Raw genomic sequence first — 18,201 nt, 5'->3', positions numbered from 1 at the left:
AGTACATGGTATATTCAATATTCTTCACCAACACTACAATTCAAAGGCGTCAATTCTTCTTTGGTCCTCCTTATTCATTGTCCAGCTTTCACATGCATATGATGTGATTGAAAACACTATGGCTTGTGCCAGGCATACCTTAGTCTTCCTGGTGACATCTTTGCTTTCAACACTTTAAAGAGGTCTTTTTGCAGCAGATTTGCCCAGTGCAATGCATCTTTTGATTTCTTGACTGCTGCTTCCATGGCTGTTGATTGTGGATCCAAATAAAATGAAATCCTTAACAACTTCAATCTTTTCTCCATTTATCATGATGTTGCTTATTGGTCCAGTTGTGAGGATTTTTGTTTTCGTCATGTTGAGGAGTAATCCATACTGAAGGCTGTGGTCTTTGAACTTCATTAGTAAGTGCTTCAAGTTCTCTTCACTTTCAGCAAGCAAAGTTGTGTCATCTGCATAACATCAGTTGTTAATAAGTCTTCTTTCTATCCTGATGCCCTGTTCTTCTTCTTATAGTCCAGCTTCTCAGGTTATTTGTTCAGCATACAGATCAAACAGGTATGGTGAAAGGATACAACCATGACGCACACCTTTCCTGACTTTAAACCAATCAGTATCCCCTTGTTCTGTCCGAACAACTGCCTCTTGATCTATGTAAAGGTTCCTCGTGAGCACAATTAGGTGTTCTGGAATTCCCATTCTTCACAATGTTATCCATAATTTGTTATGATCCACACAGTCGAATGCCTTTGCATAGTCAATAAAACACAGGTAAACATCTTTCTAGTGTTCTCTGCTTTAAGCCAGGATCCATCTGACATCGGTGATGAATTATGGAGTTACCATGACCTTGCCTTGTGTTGTGGATTGAATTCTGTCCCCCAAAAAATGTTTGTATCAACTTGGTTAGGCCATGATTCCCAGTATTGTGTGGTTGTCCTCCATTTTGTGATTGTAATTTTATGTTGAGAGAATTAGGGTGGGATTGTAACACCACCCTTACTCAGGTCACCTCCCTGATCCAGGGTAAAGGGAGTTTCCCTGGGTTGGGGCCTGCACTTCCTCTTATCTCTCAAAAGATAAAAGAAAAGGTAAGCAAGCAGAGAGTTGGGAATCTCATACCACCAAGAAAGCAGCACCGGGAGCAGGGCACGTCCTTTGAACCTGGGGTCCCTGCGCCTGAGAAGCTCCTCCACCAGGGGAAGATCAGGGACAAGAATATTCCTCCAGAGGTGACAGAGAAAGAAAGCCTTCCCCTGGAGCTGATGTCCTGAATTTGGACTTGTAACCAACCTACTAGACTGTGAGAGAATAAATTTCTCTTTGTTAAAGCCATCCACCTGTGTTACTTCTGTTATGGCAGCACTAGATAACTAAGACAGGATTTGGTACCCAGAGAGTGGGGTGCTGCTTTAACAGATACCTAAAATGTAGCAGCAGTTATGAAACTGTGAGTGGATAGAGTTGGGACAGCAGCAGAGGTCCAGCACAACAGAGAAACAGCAGCAGCAGAACCAGGAGGCCAGTATGAAACGACTCTGGAGCCGACCCACGAAGCTAGAGAGCTGAGTCCCTGTGCGCAGGAGCCTTCCTGGTGGAGTTGGGTGCCTCCAGGTACTTATCGGTGGAGCTGGGCTTGCCGACCCACGGAGCCAGAGATCTGAGTGCCTGTGTGCAGGAGGGGTCCTGGCGGAGTGGGGTGCCTCCGGGCACATATCGGTGGAGCTACAGAGCTTTAGAACACTTGCCCCAGCAGGGCAGATGCTGGCATGGGGCCCAAGGAGCCAAGAGGCCAACACAGCAGGAAGCAGAAGCCGAGCTGCCTCAGAAGACTAGACATCAACCAAATATTTTTGGTAGAGTGACGCTGTGTATTCCCTCCATCTTCTCTTGATGCTTCCCAAGTCGTTTAATATTTTTCCCAAGGCATCATTCACTATTGCAGCTGGAGGCTTGAGTTTTTTCTTCAGTTCTTTCAGCTTGAGAAATGCTGAGCATTTTCTCCCCTTTTGGTTTTCTATCTCCAGGTCTTTGCACATGTCATTACAATACTTTGTCTTCTCGAGCTGGCCTTTGAAATCTTCTGTTGAACTCTTTTACTTCATCATTTCTTCCTTTTGCTTTAGCTGCTCAACATTCGAGAGGAAGTTTCAGAGTCTCTTCTGACATTCATTTTGGTCTTTTCTTTCTTTCCTCTCTTTTTTATGACCTCTTGATTTCTTCACGTATGATGTCCTTGATGTTATTCTAAAACTCGCCTGCTCTTCAGTCATTAGTGTTCAATTCATCAGATCTATTCTTGAGATGATCTCTAAGTTCAGGTGGGATATACTCAAGGTTGTACTTTGGCTCTCGTTAGATTGTTCTAATTTTCTTCAGGTTCAACTTCAACTTCCATATGAGCAACTGATGGTGTGTTCTGCAGCTGGCCTCTGGCCTTGTTCTGACTGATGATATTGAGCTTTGGCATCATCTCATCCCACAGATGAAGTCGATTTGATTCCTGTATGTTCCATCTGGCAGTGTCCCTGTCGTTTATGTTGGTGGAAAAAGGTATTTGCAATAAAGAAATTGTTGGTCTTGAAAATTGTATCATGTGATCTCTGGCATTGTTTCTATAACCAAGGCCATGTTTTCCAACTACTGATCCTTCCTTGTTTCCAACTTTCAAATTCTAATCTTCAGTAATTATAAATGCATACTGATTTCATGTTTGATAAATTACAGGCTGCAGAAGTTGGTAAAAATCTTCTATTTCTTCATCTTTGGCCTTAGTGGTTAGTGCGTTAGTTTGAATAATAGTCGTATTAACTGGTCTCCCTTGTAGGCATATGGATATTATCCTATCACTGAAGCATTGTACTTCATCATAGATCTTGAAATGTTCTCATTCACAAAGAATGCAAAGCATATGGATATTATTCTATTACTGACTGTGTTGTACTTCAAGATAGATCTTGAAATGTTCTTTTTCATGATGAATGCAACGCCATTCCTCTTCAAGTTATCATTCTCAGCATAGTAGACCATACGACTGTGAAATTCAAAATGGCCAATAGCAGTCCATTTCAACTCACTAATTCGATTTTGATGAGTTCCAATTTTCCTTCATTCATACTTTGTACATTCGATGTTCTGATTATTAATGGATGTTTGCAGCTGTTTCTTCTCATTTTGAGTCATGCCACATCAGCAAATGAAGGTCCCAAAAGCTTGACTCCATTCACTTCATTAAGGTCTACTCTACTTTGAGAAGGCAGCTCTTCCCCAGTCATCTTTTGAGTGCCTTCCAACCTGAGGGACTCAATTTTTGGCACTATATCAAACAAGGTACCATTGCTATTCATAAGGTTTTCACCGGCTAAATTTTTAAAGAGGTAGACTGCTGAGTCCTTTGTCCTAGTCTGTCATAGTCTGGAAGCTCAGCTGAAACCTCTCTGTCATGGGTGACCCTACTGGTATCTCAATACCGGTGGCACAGCTTCCAGAATCACAGCAACACACAAGCCCCCACAATACAACAAAATGACAGACACATTACTGTTGTTGTTGTTGCGTTAGATGCCCTCGGATTGGTTCTGACTCATAGTGACGGTGTGTACCACAGAACCAAACACTGACCGGTTCTGCATAATCCTTACAATTGTTGTTATACTAGAGTCCATTGTTGCAGCCACTGTACCAATCCATCTTATTGAGGGTCTTCCTCTTTTCTGCTGGCTCTGTATTTTACTGATCCCTCCTGCCAACATGTCCAAAGAATTTAAGATACAATCTCACCATCCTTGCTTCTAAGGAGCATTCTGGTTGTACTTCTTTCAAGACATATTTGTTCATTCTTTTGGCAGTCTGTGGTATATTCAATATTCTTCACCAACACCACAATTCAAAGACGTCAGTTCTTCTTCAGTGTTCCTTATTCATTGTCCAGGATTGATATGCATATGATGCGATTGAAAATACCATGGTTTCGGTCAGGCACATGTTAGTGCTCAAGGTGACATCTTTGCTTTTCAACACTTTAAAGAGGTCCTTTGCAGCAGATTTGCCCGATGCAATGCGTCTTTGAATTTCTTGACTGCTACTTCCATATGCATTGATTTTGGATCCAAGTAAAATGAAATCCTTGACAAATTCAATCTTTCTCCATTTAGCATGATGTGGCTTATTGGTCCAGCTGTGAGGATTTTTGTTTTCTTTATTTTGAGGTGTAATCCATACTGAAGGCTGTGGTCTTTGATCTTCATCAGTAAGTGCTTCAAGGCCTCTTCACTTTCAGCAAGCAAGATTGTGTCATCTACATAACACCGGTTGTTAATGACCCTTGCTCCAATTCTGATGCCCCATTCTTCTTCATATAGTCCAGGTTCTCAAATTATTTGCTCAGCATACAGATTGAATAGGTATGGTGAAAGGATCTAACCATGACACACACCTTTCCTGACATTAAACCACACAGTATCCCCTTGTCCTGTCTAAACAGCTGCCTCTTGATCTATGTACAGGTTCCTCATGAGCACAATTAAGTATTCTGGAATTCCCATTTTTTGCAATGTTATCCATAATTTGTTATGATCCACATAGTCAAATGCCTTTGCATAGTCAATAAAACACAGGTAAGCCTCCTTCTGGTATTCTCTGCTTTCAGCCAGGATCCATCTGACATCAGCAATGATATCCCTGGTTCTATACCCTCTTCTGAATCCAGCCTGAATTTCTGGCAGATCCTTGTCAATATACTGCTGCAGCAGCATTTGAATGATCTTCAGCAAAATTTTGCTTGCACGGGATATTAATGATATTGTCTGATAATTTCCATATTCAGTTGGATCACCTTTCTTGGGAATAGGCACAAATATAGATCTCTTCTAGTCAGTTGGCCAGGTAGCTGTCTTCCAAATTTCTTGGCATAGATGAGTGAGCACTTCCATCACTGCATCCATTTGTTGAAACGTCTCAATTGATATTCCTTCAATTCTTGGAGCCTTGTTTTTTTACCAATGCCTTCAGTGCAGCTTGGACTTCTTTCCTCAGTACCATGTGTTCCTGATCATATGCTGCCTCTCGAAGTGGTTGAAATTTGACTAATTCTTTTTGATATAATGACTCTGCATATTCCTTCCATCTTCGTTTGCTGCTTCCTGCATCATTTAATATTTTCCCCGTAGAATCTTTCACTATTGCAACCATAGGCTTGAATTTTTTCTTCAGTTCTTTCAGCTTGAGAAACGCCCTGCATGTTCTTGCCTTTCAGTTTTCTATCTGCAGCTCTTAGCACATGTCATTATAATGCTTTGTCTTCTCAAGCCACCCTTTGAAATCTTCTGTTCAGTTCTTTCATTTCATCATTTCTTCCTTTCGCTTTAGCTGCTCAACACTCGAGAGCAAGTTTCAGAGTCTCCTCTGACATCCATCTTGGTGTTTCCTTTCTTTTCAATGACCTCTTGCTTTCTTCGTATAGGATGTCCTTGATGTTGTTCCACAACTCACCTTGTCTTCAGTCATTAGCATTCAACGCGTCAAATCCATTCTTGAGATGGTCTCTAAATTCAGGTGGGATATAGTCGAGCTCATAGGGCTCTTGTGGACTTGCTTTGATTTTCTTCAGTTTCAAATTGAACTTACATATGAGCAATTGATGGTCTGTTCCACAGATGGCCCCTGGCCTTGTTCTAAGATTTTCCATCATCTCTTTCCACAGATGTAGTCGATTTGCTTCTTGTGTATTCCATTTGGCAAGGTCCATGTGTATAGTTGCTGTGTGAAAAAAGGTATTTGCAATGAAGAAGCCATTGGTCTTGCAAAATTCTGTCATTTAATCTCTGGTATTGTTCCTATCACCCCCATCTGTCTGTCAGTTTGTTGTACTGTATGGGCTTGTGTGTTGCTTTGATGCTGGAAGCTATGCCACTGGTATTCAGATACCAGCAGGGTCACCCATGGAGGACAGGTTTCAGCTGAGTTTCCAGACTGACATACTAGGAAGAATGACATGGCAGTCTACTAATGAAAAGAATTAGACAGTGAAAACGTTACAAATAGCAGCGGAACATTGTCCGATATAGTGCCAGAAGATGAGCCTCCTCAAAGTAGAGTTGACCTTAATGACACGGATGGAGTAAAGCTTTCCGGACCTTCATTAGCTGATGTGGCAAGACTCAAAATGAGAAGAAACAACTGCAAACACCATTAATAATCAGAACTTGGAATGTATGAAATATGACTCTAAGGAAACTGGAAATCGTCAAAAATGAAATGGAATGCATAAACATCGATATCTTAGGCATTAGTGAGCTGAAATGGACTGGTACTGGCCATTTTGAATCAGATAATTATACAGGCTACTATGCCGGGAATGACAACTTGAAGAGAAATGGTGTTGCATTCATCATCAAAAAGAACATTTTAAGTTCTATCATGAAGTACAACGCTGTCAGTGATAGAATATTCATATGCCTACAAGGAAGACCAGTTCATACGACTATAATGGAAATTTACACACCAACCACTAAGGCCAAAGATGAAGAAACTGAAGATGTTTATCAGCTTCTGCAGTCTGAAATTGTTGGAACATGCAATCAGGATCCATTGATAATTACTGGTGACTGGAATTCGAAAGTTGGAAACAAAGAAGGATCGGTAATTGGAAATATGACAGACACATGGGGGCATTAAGAAAAAAGGTAAAGCTTTTTTTACATTAAAGGATTAAAAAAAAAAAAAAAAAACCTTTGCTGTAGAGTCGATTCTGACTCATAGTAACTCTTTAGGACAGAATAGAACTGCCCCACAGAGTTTCCAAGGAGCGAGCACCTGGTGGATTTGAACTGCCCATTAAAGGGTTAGAGGGTCTTTTTTTTTATTATTTATGATCAAGGTTCCTCGCTGGCACAGTTTGCACTTAACTGTTAACCTAAAGGTTGGCAGTTCGAACCCACCCATGGAAGAAAGGTTTCTGAAAAATTACAGCCAAGAAAACCCCATGGACCAGACCTACTCTGTAACACATGGGGTCACCATGGGTCGGAATCAACTCAACAGCAATGAATTTGGACTTTTTTGTGTATTGCTTTAGGACACCAGGTAGGAAGACCACAGTTTTACTGGAGCTGGTGGTTGAGCATATTAAGAAGCTCTTACAGACTTTCTCTTTGAGACTTATCTTCATTTGTAGGCATAAAGGAAAATATAACTGCTAGGGCAACTTGACATTTTGGTAAATAACACAGCTGGTAGGACATTGTTAATCACTGTGTATGATTTTACTTTGAAAATTTTACAGTCATCACCACATACATCCCTCTCCTCCATTAAAATTAAAATGCACAGGAATCATAAGATAGAATGCGTATGCAGGCTCTTGCAACAAGAAAACCATTGCATTTGGGAGTTGTGAAAGCAGTGGTAAACTAGTGCAGCTGGCATGACATGCTTTAGGAAATCATTGTAGTCTCTCTCTGGAATTTCAGCTGTGTTTGCCCAATTTGTTCCATTTTGATTTAATGTAATGCTCTGTTTCTAACTAGGTGTAGGTATTTTAAAGCACAGATTGCATGCCCTCCCACATATACCTTTTAAAACACTTATTCATTTTCGAATGATTATATTAATTAACTGGGTACAGGCTGATGTTGAAGTGAATAGGGAACATCATAACCATTCAACTATTTATTTCTGGGAAACAAGAAAGTAAAGATGCTTTTATCAAAACAGAGATTTCAGAGAAGATGAAAGAAAAGTAGATGATGATAAGAGAGCTTTAAACCCGTGATGGAAAATGCCATCCAATTTCAGGGAAGGCTATGTGCCCCAGGAGCAGAGAGGGGCTGTCTAGGCTCCATCTGGGAGGCAGACAGTGTCTGCCTCTGGCCTAATGTTCTGTGATGGGCAACATGGGGTGAGGAGGTTGTCAATATTTGAGAAAGACAGGAAGTGGAAGGCAAATCATAGGTTGCTGAAGTCTCAATGGTTGTTTCCAGGGAGAAGAAATACTATGGATACCACTGACACCAGCCTAAAGCCACAGGCCATAGGCCATGTGGCCAGGGAGCTCTTTTGTGACCAGGTAGGGAATAAAGCTTTGTGTTTTAAGAAAGGTGTGTTATTTCTTTTTCTTTTTTTTTCCTTTACAATATTTATTTGTCATTCTGGAATGTTTTAAGGATACAGGAAAGACTATAAATGAATAACAAACACCCATGTACACACACAGATTGAACAAATGTTGATTAACCCTTTGGTTGTTTATATCAGATTCTTGTTGGAGTGCACATCAGAGAGTGCTAGCTGATCCCCCAATATATCTTCTCACCTTCTTGTATAGTAACTGAACCTCTGATTTTTTACTGTGCACATGACTTCCCAGAAATAAAGGCTTTATAAAGCAGCCTATTTTCAGCCCAGGCATGATAATGTGATTAAGTTATAGCCAATGGGATGTGAATGGAAGGAAGATCTTTGCCTTTTCCCTTGTCTTTAGATCGGAATGAAGGCTCAGTGGTGGTGAGCCATCTAAGACTATATTGTCAAGGGTAATAGCTTATGTGTAAGAGAACAATGAGAGAGAAAGAGCCTGGGTCCCTGACCCTGTGGAACCAACACAGCAGCCCTGATGGGCTGTTACGTGGGGGAAAAAAAAAAAACTTCCATCTTGCTTAAGCTACTGTTACTTTGGATCTCCATTACAGCACCCAAACCTATATCCTAACATACTTGTTGCCATCGAGTTGATTCAGATTCATAGTGGCCTTATAGGAGAGAGTCGAGCTACCCCATAGGGCTTCCAAGGCTACAATCTTTATGGGAGCAGACTGCCACATATTTCTCCCACAGAGCAGCTGGTGCGCTCACACTACCAACCCTTCGGTTAGCAACCAAGCACCTAATCACTGCACCATAAGGGCTCCTTCTTACTAACATAGTCATTCATTTTATAAATATTCGTTGAGTGTCTACTATACACCAGGCACTCTTCTAGACCCTAAAGATATAGTAATATATAAATAGACAAATATCTCTGCTTTCATGGAGCTTACATTTCTAGTCAAGAGGACACATAAAAACAATACAAGATAAATACAGAGGATGTTAGACAATGGTGTAAAGTGCTTGAAGGAAAATTAAGCAAGCAGGAGAGGGATTACATGGGAGTTGCAATTTTATATGGGGTGGCTAAGAAAAGCCTCACCGACATTTGAGTAAAGACATGAAGTAAATAAATGATCCACGTGGCTATCTAAAGGAAGAACACTCCAAAATAAGAGAACAATAAATGCAAACAAAGACCATGAAGCAAGAGCATACCTATTGCCTGTGAATAATAGCAAAAAAAGCCAATGTGGTTAGACACAGTGGCATGACAGGGGAAAAGAGTAGAGTATGAAGTCACAGATGTAAGGAGGAAGATTTAGTAGAGTTTTGTAGGCCACGGTAAGGGCTTTAATGTCAAAACAGTGGACATGGCATAAAGTGATCATATTCCAGATACATTATATAGTGGCGTTTGCTGATGGATTGAATGGAGGGAGTGAGAGAAGTAGAGAAGACAAAGGTGGCATCAAGGTTTTTGGCCAGAGCCATTAAAAGAATGTACAGTCATTTTCTGAGATAGGGAAGACCACAGAATGAGCAGGTTTAGCTGGGAATATTAGGATTTAATTTTGTTGTTGTTAGGTGCCATTGAGTCAGTTCTGACTCATAGCGACCCTGTGTGCCACAGAACAAAACACTGCCCAGTCCTGCACCATGTTCGCAATCATTGTTATGCTTGAGCCCATTGTTGCAACCACTGTGTCAATCCATCTTGTTGAGGCTCTTCCCCTTTTCCACTGACCCTGTACTTTACCAAGCATGATGTCCTTCTCCAGGAACTGATCCTTCCTGACAACAGGTCCAAAGTATGCAAGACGCAGTCTTTCCATCCTTACATCTAAAGAGCATTCTGATTGTACTTCCTCCAAGACAGATTTGCTTCTTCTTTTGGCAGTCCATGGTATATTCGATATTCCTAACCGAAACCACAATTCAAAGGTGTCAATTCTTCTTCGGTCTTCTTTACTCATTGTCCAGCTTTCGCTTGCATATGATGTTATTGAAATTACCATGGCTTGGGTCAGGCGCACCTTAGTCTGCAAGGTGACATCATTGCTTTTCAACATTTTAAACAGGTCCTTTGCAGCAGATTTGCCCAATGCAATGTGTCTTTTGATTTCTTGACTGCTGCTTCCATGGGTGTTGACTGTGGATCCAAGTAAAATGAAATCCTTGACAATTTCAATCTTTTCTCCGTTTATCATGATGTTGCCTATCGGTCCAGTTGTGAGGATTTTTGTTTTCATTATGTTGAGGTGCAATCCATACTGAAGGCTGCAGTCTCTGACCTTCATCAGTATGTGCTCAAGTCCTCTTCACTTTCAGCAAGCAAGGTTATGTCATTTGCATATCAAAGGTTGTTAATGAGTCTTCCTCCAATCCTGGTGCCCTGCTCTTCTTCATATAGTTCAGCTTCTCAGATTATTTGCTCAGCGTACAGATTGAACGGGTATGGTGAAAGGATACAACCGTGACGCACAACTTTCCTGACTTTAAACTACGCATTATCCCCTTGTTCTGTCTGGACAACTCTTTCTTGATCTATGTTCAGGCTCCTCATGAACACAATTAAGGGTTCCAGAATTCCCATTCTTCCCAATGTTATCCATAATTCGTTATGATCCACACAGTCAAATGCCTTCTAGGAAGAAGGATCCGGCAGTCTACTTCTGAAAAGAATTAGCGAGTGAAAACCTTATTTTAGTTTTAGACATTTTAATTTTGAGATGTCTATCAGGCAGCCAGTTGGAAATGCTCAATGAGCAGTTGGATAGGTGAATCAGAAGTTCAGGGCAGAGGTCTAGGCAAGAGGTATACATCTGAGGAGTCATCAAAATATAGGAGGTATGTAAGCCATGATCGTGTATGAGAAAACATAGGAAATTTCCTGTAAATATTAAAGAGAAGACATCCAAAGACCAAGTTTTGGGGTGCTTCAATGTTTAGATTTTGTGGAGATGAGGAGGATCCAGCAAGGGAGACTGCGCAGGAGCAATCAGAAAAGTAGACGGAATCCTAGGAGAGGTTTCCCAGAAGTCAGGTGAAGATGATATTTCGTAAAGTAGAGAATGATCAACTGTCCACTAATGCTGAAAGGTCAAGTAACAAGAGGAATGTGACTGTACTATGGGATATAGAAACATGGACGCCATGCAGTGACTACGATATGGCTGCCTAAGTGAATCCATTATTTTATTATTTTCATCAGATAAAGCATATATTATCTCTGAGTCAGAAGGATATAAAAAGACATCCATCCAACCATTCAACTCAATTGACAGGATCCCTGAAAACTTTTTGTCTAGCCTTTCCTTAAGCACTTCTAGTGACAGTTACTCCCAGCTATGTAAGCACTCATTTCATTTTTGGTGAAGCCTAATGTTCTTATGTTGAATATGTGTGGATTTTAATTCCTACCTACTATTCAAAGTTCTGCTTTTGTGGGCATACAATATAAAGCAATGCTGACAGGTATTCAAAAGTCACTTCTGATATTTTGAAAAACCTCCGACTCTTTAATTTCCTCCAGATCTGAGCCTTTTCTAGGGCTGTAGTTTCAAGGAAAGTGGTGTGGGTAAGAGCTTGGATGCTAACCAAAACGTCAGCAGTTCAAATCCACCAGCTGTTATGCAGGAGAAAAGACCTGACAATGTGCTCCCGTAAGGATTACAGCTTTGGAAACCCTATGGGGCAATTCTACCCTGTCCTATAAGTTCGCTATGAGTCAGAATAGACTCAACAGCAACGGGTTTGGTTTGGTTTTTAGCTGCAAAGAGGCGTAACACCCACAGGCAGCCACTGCTCTGTTCTCATCTCACCACTCCATCTCCAATGGCACATGGTAGAAGGAGCCTCACTCAAGTGCACGTAGACCTACTGGAGAGACAAAGGTCTGAGAAACTCAAGGGACCTTCCCAACTTCACACAGCTTGTGAGTCTTGCAGCCAGGATTTGCATGAGTCTCTGGTCCAGCTCTTAACCACTGTGCTGTGCTCACTGGTCTTCTCCTGGGTAAAATCAGGCAATGGGACTAGACACTCTGTAGTGTCCCATCTCCCTCTAAAGGGCCAGGAATCTGCTCACAAGACAACATCAACAGGAGAACTGGCCTGCTGCTATTTTTGTCTTGCTTTTTAATAGTTCAGATTACTTGCAGGTGGTGTATATACTTGTGTTAAGCAGAAAAAGTGACCTTTCCTGGCATGTGAGCATTCAAGCCCCCCATCAGAAATGCAGATGGAAAACACCAAGTATGTTCTTCCATTCCAGGGTTGAGATATGGTATCGAGCATGACCTACTTGTGATCCCCATCTGGGGTGATTAGCTTTGCACTCACTTCATCTCTAGACACTGGTTCTCAAAAAAACACACACAGGAGTGATCAGACAAGCAAGGGAGGCTGGACTAGTATATATTTAACCTTATTACTGGGTGGGGGGAGAGGGGAAACCCTGATGGCACAGTGGTTAAGCGCTTGGCTGCTAACTGAAGGGTTGGCGGTTTGAACCCACCAGCTACTCTGGGAGAAAGATGTGGTAGTCTGCTTCCGTAAAGATTACAGCCTTGGAAACCCCATCGGACAGTTCTACTCTGTCTTATAAGGTCACTATGAGTCAGAATCAACTGGACGTCAATGGGTACTGGGTGAGGGGGCGGAGACTCACTCCTTATACTGGAACAAGCCCAGGATAGTATGTCAGGAGAGCACATTTGTATGATGAGTGGGTATCACATGTTTTTCTTAGGGTTCTCTGCTTCAGGGGAGAAATCAATATTCAATTTCAACCTCAGTTTTTGAAAAATGCGAAAGTGAAATTGTTTCTGTAACAGGTAAGAAGGCCTTCAGTCTAGCTTATGAAATGTGATTGTATAATAATGAGACTGGATCTTTAGTGATTCAATTCAGCAAACGTTTATCTCAGTGCCTACAGAATGAAAGGCACTGAGCCAGTCAACAGGAGGCTGCAAAGACAAAGCAGCCTTATTCTCCGACCTGAAGAAATTCTGGGGGCCCTAGGCCATGGAACCAAAACACACAAACTGTGGGTTAGAGGTTTCTCCAACATTGTTGACAGATGAAGACTAAGGAAAAGGGTGCCAGGAACTCACCCATAGGGAAGACAGAGTCATGGAACCTGGGCTCCTTTTGGGAATAGTGGTTCATGTTGGACCAAAGCAGGTCGACCAACAAGGTGGTATTATAAGAGAACTTATTTATGTATTTACAGAAGGAGCTATAAAGTTGAAATGTTCAGGGAATCTTTCAGGGACTGTGGGATGTATGGTTATTTAAAGGCTCAAGATCAGCTGAAATAGCTATAATCCCTGGCAGAAGGCCATCTTCCCCTTGGGGCGCGTAGAGCACGGCTGCAGCAATTACGAGAAAGGATGCTGAGTGGCATAAGTGGTTAACACCCTTGGCTGTTATATGAAAGGTTGAAAGTTCAAGTCCACTCAGAGGTGTCCTGGAAGGCCTCGTGATTTAGTTCTGAAAAATCAGCCACTGAAAACCATATGGAGCAGAGTTTTACTCTGACACTCATGGGGCCACCATGAATTGGAATTAAATTCCATGGCAACTGGTTTTTTGTTTTATTTAGTCTACTTAGGAAAGATGTGTTGGGCAGTTCTTCCAAAATATGTTATACTACGCTACTAACATATCTGTCCAAAGCAATTGTTTCTCGGTAACCCCTTTTTACTTTTTTTTTTAATTGTGCTTTAAGTGAACGTTTACAGTTCAAGTGAGTTTCTCATTTAAAAACTTGCACACACACTGTTATGTGACCGTAGTTGCTTTCCCTATAATGTGACAGCACACTCTTCCTTTCTACACCGGATTTCCCATGTCCATTCAACCAGCTCCTGTCCCTTTTTGCTGTCTCATCTCGCCTCCATACAGGAGCTCTCCATTTAGTCTCGTGTATATAAAAAAAAAAAAATTTTTTTTTTTATATACACATTATACACTTGAGCTAAGAAACAGTCTCTTCACAAGTATCACTTTATGTCTTATAGTCCAGTCTAATCTTTGTCTGAAGAGTTGGCTTTGGGAATGGTTTCAGTTCTAGGCTAACAGAGAGTCCAGGGGTGATGTCTTCTGGGGTCCTTCCAGTCTCAGTCAGACCATTAGCTCTAGTCTTTTTACTAGAATTTGAGTTCTGCACCCCATTTTTCTCCTGCTCCGTCAGGGACTCTCTGTTGTGTTCCCTGTCAGGGTGGTCATTGGTGGTAGCCGGGCATAGCAACCCCTTTATAAAAATATTTTAATGGAATCCCTGGCAGGGATAAATGGTTAAGCACTTGGCTACTAACCAAAAGGTTGGTGGTTAGAGTTCACCCAGAGGTGCCTTGGAAGAAAGGCCTGGCAATCTACTTCTGAAGGATCACAACCATTGAAAATCTTAGGAAGCACAGTTCTACTGTTACATGCATATTGTGTAGCCATGAGCCAGAATCAACTCAACAGCAACTGGTGGTTTTTGGAAAACACTGATGGCCATCTAGAAGCAATGCAATCCACCCAAGCCCATGGGCGTAGAGCCAATTACCACTGCAGTTGTCCTCAAAGCTAGTGGAAGACTTCAAACATTCAGATCAGTAACATCACATAAGGATAGTGCCACCAGCTGAGGTCCACACGTATTTTGAGTAATGGTGGCACTATCACTTATCTCCCAAACTTAAAAGGCTCATACAAATACCATACTGTTATAAAAGGTATCCTATTGTAATAATAACTCATAGTTTAGGAGTGCTTTATATTAAACAAAAATATTCTCTCATCTTTAATCTCATGTAATCTGCATAACAACACCACGGTTTAATGGAGACAGGACAAAAACCACCTCTGATTTATGGCTTAAGGAACTGGCACTCTGAGAGGTTCATTAATTTGCTCCAACCCATAGAACTAATAAGTGGTGGAGCCAGGATTCAGTTCAGTACAACAAACACAATATGTCCTCCATGCTTACTGCATCCTAGGCATAGTGCTATTGACAAGGAACAAAAAAGAAGAAGAAAACACAACACAATCCTGAGGACCTCACAGCCTGGTGGAGAAGCAGCCATACAAACTGCCAATGCCCATACAATGTTCTATGTGCTATGCCATACGAAACTCTTCTGGGAGCACAGAGAGCAGGCACTTCATCCAGAGGATGGGGGGGTGTCCAGGAAAGTTTACTAGGAGATGACATCTGAGCTGAGCCTTGGAGATTGAGCAGGGATTAGCCAAAAAACAAAGCCATTGCCTCTAATCAATTACAACTCATAGTGATGCTATAGGACAAAGTAGAACTGCCCCATAGGGTTTTCAAGGCTGTAATTTTTACAGAAGCAGACTGCCATACCTTTCTCCCACGGAGCAGGTGATAGGCTCGAGCTGCCAACCTTTTGGTTAGCAGCTCTTAATTATTGCACCACCAGAGCTCCTTGAGCACGGATTAAAACCAAAAAAAACAAACCCATTGCCATCAAGTTGATTCCGACTCATAGCACCCCTATAGGACAGGGTATAACTGCCCCATATGGTTTCTAAGGGGTAGCAGGTGGACTCGAACTACTGACCTTCTGGTAAACAGCCATTGTTCTTAACCACTGCTTAAAAACCAAAAAAACCAAACCCTGTGCCATCAAGTCGATTCCGACTCATAGTGACCCTATAGGACAGAGTAGAACTGCCCCATAGGGTTTCCAAGGAGTGCCTGGTGGACTCAAACTGCCAACCCTTTGGTTAGCAGCCATAGCACTTAACCACTATGCCACCAGGGTTTCCTAACCACTGCTTAGCAAGTGAAAAAGGAAAGTTTACAAAACCTCATGAGGGAGACAGCTAGTGGTTAAAGCAGAATGGCAGGGATAAAGAATTAAAAAGTTAAGTATTGCAAAGGATCCCTGATGGTGCAGTGGTTAAGAGCTTGGCTCCTAACCAAAAGGTCAGCAGTTCAAACCCACCAACCACTCCTTGAAAACCCTATGGGGCAGTTCTACTCTGTCCTATAGGCTTGCTATGAGTCGCAATGACTCGACAGCAACGGGTAACTATTGCAAAAGACCTCTTTAAAATGTTAAAAAGCAAAGATGTCAACTTGAGGACTAAGGTGCACCTGATTCAATCCATGGTATTTTCAGTGGTCTCATATGCAGCAAAAGCTGGACAATGGATAAGGAAAACCAAAGAAGAATTCATACTTTTAAATTTTGGTGTTGACAAAGAATATTAAATATACCATGGACTGTAAGAAGAACGAACAAATATGTCTTGGAGGAAGTACAGCCAGAATGCTCCTTAGACGCAAGGATGGCAAGACTTCATCTCACGTACTTTGGACATGTTATTAAGAGGGACCAGTCCCTGGAGAACAACATCATGCTTGGTAAAGTAAACTGTCAGCAAAAAATAGGAAGACCCTCAACAAGATGGATTAAAACAGTGGCTGCAACAATGGTTTCAAGCATAACAATGATTGCGAGGATGGTGCAGGACAGGGCAGTGTTTCGTTCTGTTGGACATAGGGTCACTATGAGTGGGAAACGACTCAATGGCACCTAACAGCAACTATTGCTCTGGTAATACATAGAGGGCAGTGGTCATTCAGTGGTACAATCCACACCTTCCATGTAGGGAGACCTGTGTCCAATTCCTGGACGATATATCTCATGCACAGCTAACACTCGTCTGTCAATGAAAGCTTGTGTGTTGCTGATGGACTAGGAAGAAAGAATTGGCAACGTACTTCTGAAAATCAGCCAAAGAAAACCCTATGGATCCAATCTCATTGTGCACTATGCATGAGCCAGGAGCTGATTTGATGGCAGCTATAAAACCAACAACAAAAGAAACAAACATATAATTATGTGCATGACATTGTACATTATTCATTATATGTTGCATCCTCCATCCTCCATTTTTTATCTACTCACCATCTGTCCATACCCTTCACCTTGTATCCACCCTCCATTCTCCATCCTGTCTCCACCCTCCATCTTGTCTCCGCCCTCCATCTTGTCTCCACCTTCATCCTCCATCTTGTATCCACCCTCCGTCCTTCATCTTGTCTCCATTCTCTATCTTTTCTCCATGCTCCACCTTGTCTTCACCCACAATTTTGTATTCACAGACCGTATCTACCTTCCATCATGTACCCATTCATTGTTAATCTGGACTACTTAAAATGTTTGCACAAATTACCAAACTAGTTGCCATGGAGTTGACCTGACTCCTGGCGAGCCTGACTCATGGAGACACCACGTGTGTCAGAGTAGAACTATGCTTCATAGAGTTTTCAAGACTATGATCTTTCAAAAGTGATCACCAGGCTTTTGGTTAGTAGTTGAGGGCTCGACCGTTTGCACCACTCACGGACTGCTGGTATGACATGCTCCTCAGTTTTTGTTACACAAACACTAACACAGGCTTAAATGACTTCCTTTGTAGTTATCCAAACATGTCTTATTCATTATCTTTTGATCCTAATGACAGTACTGTTCATTAAGTAGGACAACTGTCCAATATGTTATCCCATATTATCTCCATTATAAATAATTTTTTTTAAAGCTCAAGGATATTATTACTGATTGAAGTCTCAATCAGCTTTCTGACTTTGGGTTAATTTTATATTAGGTAAGCATGTACTTCTGGTGTTAAACCTGAATCTTCCTTCAGTGACTTAACTTACTTTAACTTTCAGAATCAATCAAAAAGAGGATAATATTACTTCACAGGATTGCTGGGGGGTGAAAGAAGATGGCGTATAAAGTGCCTAACACCTTGTCTAACACATTGTAGGCAGACAAAAACAGTTGCTATTTTTATTTCCAAAACATTGCCCTGCCATTAATTAAAGGTATCATATTTAAACTATAATATTTAGTGGTATTTCTCTAATTATATATTATATATTTTCATTGTTGAAGATGTAGAAAACTCAGACAAGAGCAAAAAAGGAAATTAAAATCACCCATAATTTCACCACTCAGAGACAGCCATTTGTATTTTGCATTTTGATCTCTATCATTCTACTCTATGTAACGTGCATGTGTGCACACACATATGCACACACACAGGGCTGGCTTCGTGGGTGTGCAACCTGTGTAGTCACACA

The sequence above is a fragment of the Loxodonta africana genome, chromosome X, assembly GCF_030014295.1.
Source record: "Loxodonta africana isolate mLoxAfr1 chromosome X, mLoxAfr1.hap2, whole genome shotgun sequence".
Lineage (NCBI taxonomy): Eukaryota > Metazoa > Chordata > Mammalia > Proboscidea > Elephantidae > Loxodonta > Loxodonta africana.
The sequence above is the reverse complement of the archived record's forward strand: the minus strand, read 5'-3'. Positions refer to the sequence as shown.